This window comes from Triticum aestivum, chromosome 6D, assembly GCF_018294505.1.
Source record: "Triticum aestivum cultivar Chinese Spring chromosome 6D, IWGSC CS RefSeq v2.1, whole genome shotgun sequence".
Taxonomy (NCBI): Eukaryota; Viridiplantae; Streptophyta; class Magnoliopsida; order Poales; family Poaceae; genus Triticum; species Triticum aestivum.
In genome coordinates this window covers 45,858,798-45,863,735 of record NC_057811.1, presented here as the reverse complement: position 1 = coordinate 45,863,735, position 4,938 = coordinate 45,858,798, and the positions used below count along the sequence as shown (strand labels likewise).

General features: G+C 44.3%; 1 pseudogene; it reads left to right on the top strand.

The window, feature by feature from the left end:
- Positions 1–201: 201 nt before the first annotated feature.
- Positions 202–3,037, top strand: LOC123143426 (uncharacterized; annotated as a pseudogene).
- Positions 3,038–4,938: the final 1,901 nt, after the last annotated feature.

Below are 4,938 nucleotides of genomic sequence, written 5' to 3'. Positions count from 1 at the left end.
ACTAGCCATAGTGAGTAGTAACTTACTCCCTCCTTCCATCTATATAGGGCCGAATGCGTTTTTTAAGACCGCCTTTGACTATTGACAAGATTAATAGTACATGACATGCACAATGTGAAAATTATATCATTGAAAGCTCCTATCACACACGAATTTAACGGTGTGCTTTGTGTAAGTTGCTTGTCATATATTATTGCTCTAATATTTGGTCAAAGTTAGCCTCGAAAAACGCATTAGGCCCTATATAGATGGAAGGAGGGAGTAGCAGTAACATAGATTCCAACTCAGCAGATTTGCATACGTGGCAATGATTTAATAAGGAGAGAGAGTATAGCAGTAACATAGCTGGTTACCGTAACTTCGCGCTTGGTCCCACAATTTTTTAATGCAAATTGTTCCACTGCGGTGTCCCCATCGCGAAGGAAAATTCCCCACCGCTCCATCCTCTTCCTCCCTGCCGCCTCCATCCTCTCCCTCCCTGCCGCCTCCATCTCCCTCGCCCCGCTCTCCGTCTCGCCGCCCGGCGGCAGCTCTGACCGGCGACGCGAGGCCACCTGAATCATGGCCAAGTCTGGTGCCCGTAAGGAGGCGGCGCCAGTCCGGTCATCGGCGACCTCGCCGCCGCAGCAGCACATCCCCGGCGTCCTGGCAAGCTCGTGCGCCAACCGCTGGCCACAGCAACTCTTCTACCCCGGCGCTCCGACGAGCTCGTCCGCCAGCCCCTCCACACCACCGTACATGTACGTCCCCCTCATGGAATCCTCTACTGCAAACCCTACATGGTATAAATTTCTGCTTTTAATTCAATCTTCGCCAATTGCAATTCCTTTAGCTCGAATACCTGATTCAGCGTGTGTAGGTCCTCAGGGAATTTCTGTACTGCCAAGTCTTTACTCACATCTAAGTCTGAATTTCTAAGTCTGATTCAGCGTGTGTAGGTGTGGCCTGAATTACCAAAACCTTGAGCTTCAGTTGACATCCTTTTGCTTTTGCTTTCTTCATTGAACAAGTGATATATCACATCGAGACACTAGTTAGGACATGCTTTTTGAACAAAGGATTGATTATGCTTCATATATAGCAGAAACAGTAGGATTATCCTACTGCAGTTTTATTAAGATAAGTATTTACAAGTTAGACTTTGATACAAAGAGGAATAAGTTATGTACCTGACCAAATACAATCATTTCGAACAGTCCAAATACTCCAGGTCACCAAAATAGATGTGTTCTGTGTTAAGTCTATCTCTTACAGTAGCCTAAAAAATATCTTGTTTAAGTCTGTTTCTGACCAAATCCAATTGCATACCTCATGAATTTGTCTAGTGCGCTTGATAATTTAATATTTATAATACTTCTGTTAGAGAGATGAGGTGTTGTACAAAATTTCATTGCTACTGTACTATGCTCATGACTTCTGATATTTGTAACAGGAGGCCAATGTACACCCCTGCACCTGAAGACTTGCTAAGTTTTGGACAATTCCCTCCAATGCATAATTATAATTTTCAACCTCCGCAAGTGCAGCATCCTGTACAAGGGCACCAAAATATGGATACCAATCAACCGGCTGATGGTTCCGATGATGAAGCTGAAGCAAGTATCATTGATCCTTCCTCCCTCTACACACTAGATCACTACCTTGTCCAGATGGACATGTTAGACTCATTCGCCAAGGAGATCGCAATAGAAGTGAAGGAAAGCCTTGACGCTCAAGGAAGATCAAGCAGAAGTGGTCCGAGGATTTACGTGAACAGGCCACGTGAAGAAGCTGCTGAGCAATTGGTATGCGACTATTTCTGTGATAATCCTATCTACAAGAAGAAGGTATTTCGTAGAAGATTTCGGATGAGAAGGCCCCTTTTCGAGCGTATCGTACATGCACTAGGAGAGTGGTCTCCAGAGTTCACGCAAAGGAAAGATGCTCTTGACCGTGATGGACTATCTCCATTGCAGAAATGCACATCAGCTATTCGCCAATTGGCATATGGTACTCCGGCGGACGCTCTCGATGAGTACCTGAAGATTGCCGAGTGCACATCAATTAAGTGCTTAAAGCTGTTCGTCAAAGGCATGATTCATATATTTGGTGATGAGTATATGCGAAAACCCAATGTCAACGATGTGCAGCGCTTACTTGATATTGGAGAGAGTCGTGGGTTTCCTGGCATGTTAGGAAGCCTCGACTGTATGCACTGGCGTTGGGACAAATGTCCCATGGAGTGAAAGGGACAATTCACCAGTGGGTATAAAGGCGTCCCTACTCTTATTCTAGAGGCGGTTGCTTCTCAGGATCTTTGGATATGGCATGCAATTTTTGGTGTTGCTGGATCCAACAACGACATCAACGTGCTTAATCAGTCGATGTTGTTCCTTGAGCAACTGAAAGGGCAAGCTCCTCGAGTGAACTATGATGTCAATGAGAAGGAATATCAACTTGGTTATTACGTTGTAGATGGAATATACCCAGAGTGGGCAGCATTCGTGAAGCTCAAACAGAAAAACAGAGGTTGTTTGCTAAACATCAAGAAGGTGCAAGGAAGGATGTGGAACGTGCATTTGGTGTGCTCCAGGCGCGATGGTCTATTTTACGGCGCCCGGCACGTTTATATGACCGGGGCAATCTCCATCATATTATGTTAGCATGCATCATTCTACACAACATGATAGTTGAGGATGAAAAAGAAGAGGCGGGGAATATGCTTGATTTGAATGAGGAAGCAGGCTCATCAATTGTTTTCCCATCAGTATTCACTCATGGTGACATGCCAATATTTGCCGAGGTACTTCAAAGAGATGCTAGAATTCGTGATCGTCCGATGCATAAGGCTCTAAAAAATGATTTGATTGAGCATATATGGAGAAAGTTTGGGCGACGATAGATTATATTCGAGACATATATGGAGAAAGTTTGGGCGACGATAGATTATATACGAGACTTGATCCATGTTGGCACTTATTATTTAGTAACATAGAGCATAAGGCTCTAAACATGTTTTATATATTTTTAATTATATTATATTGGCACTTATTATTTATTATGGGTCCGTTCGAATTTGTGTTCTTGTATTTATATATGGGTACTGGCAAACAAAATTTCATATTGATACATGCCACATATAGATCACAAAGTTGAAGTACTAGTATAGATCCCACAAAACAATAAATGAAAACCTCAAGTTACTACCTCTATGTTACTACCATGGTTTTCAATTTCAGTTTCAGAAAAATTTCAGCACCAACCGAAATCACTGAAATTCAGTGAATTTCAGTGATTTCAGTTTTCATTTCAGCCAAATGACCGAAATATTCACTTGAATTCAATTAAAAATTTGAAAAATTTAAAAAATATTTTGAAAAATATTGGAATTGTTGTGCTATACTGAAATTGCTGAAATATTTTGGCCGAAACGTAATATTTCAGTGTCTGCTGAAATTACTGAAATTCAATGAATTTCACCGAAATCTCACTGAAAGTGAAAACCATGGTTACTACCCACTATGGAGGTAGTAATATAGACTAATAACATATGCATGTTACTACTCTATGTTACTACCCATTATGGCTAGTCTTACTAGTCTAAGTTACTCCCCACTATGACTAGCCTAAGGAACAGTACAGCCTTGTTTGACCAATAACATTGATTATTGCCCTGCAGGTATTATTAAGAGGTCCAGAGATCGATGGCTTGGGTTGGGCGCAGGTTCTTCCGTTCCGTGTGTGTTTGAGATGCAGAAATGGCTTGTTGGGGTGTTCCTGTGGTGTGCTCCCACTTCGTACTACGTAGCGCGCGCACCGGAGAACCGTGCCGTGGACTTGTAGGAATTTAACCGCGTAGTTGGCTAATTCGCATCCATCATGCGCCATGTTAAACTTTTATCTGGCCGTTGCTAATGAATGTTGAACTGCATCTTCCTTTTCTTTTACCTTGGGATGCGGTGACTGAAAGATGCGTGACTTCTGGTACTGCTCTCATTCCTTTTCTTTTTTCTTTTTTTTGGGTATGTGGTGACTGAAAGAAGCGTCTTTGCTCCGGTTCATGTTTGCCGCCACGTTATGGGGTCTGGACGCCGTGATGGACGACGTCCTGCTGCTCGTGGCCCTAGAGCTCGACGGTGTGTCGCTTATCGACTGTCAAGTGTCAACTGAGAAATACCCGTCCTCCTTTTTTTTGGAGTGGCAGAAATACCCGTCCTCCTGAACCCCCTTGAACTGCTCCGACCAAGTCAAGCCCACGTTGGTTAAGAACCTCCGTGTGCCGGGAGGCCTGCTAAAGGAGCCGGTACTGGCGAACAAGTCCAGGTCAAAGTGTATAGATCTGCCCGCGACATACACAAAATCTGATTCCATTTTCGTCACAAAAAAAAAATTTCTCCTCTGCTTTTATTTCTTGTGCGCCTCTGACGACATGGCACAAGATGTTTCGTTCATAATAGGAAGGTTTCATTCATGGTATCACACTCCACAAGGGAAAACGATTGTTGGTTGAACCCGCCGCTCATCTTGAAGGTCGGCCGCTGCCGATCATCTCGAAGCCATAGCCGGTTGGTCGCCTCTGCGCCGGTCGATTGTCTTGATCCACAGCCGCCATCTGCCAAAGAAAGTCTCTAAGAGCAAGACCGGTTTATTTGGGGTGCGGAAAAAGCCGTCCGGGAATTTGGGCGTGGAGTTCCAGTGCGATTACTATTGCTACAGGATCGGCACGTTCGACTTCGTCGACATGGCTGCGCGTGCATACGACATTGCCGCGTGGCATTTCGGCTGGCCGAGGCACGAGATGAACGTTCCAGAGATCAAAACTCAGGTAGACACAGAGTTAATTGGGCCGAAGAATCTTAACACTCGGCGGATGGATGAGAAGAAGGAGGAGGAGGAGGAGAAGAAGAAGTCGGCGATTCTCGTTGCTCCCGCGATAGTGATGACACAACGATTTCGAGG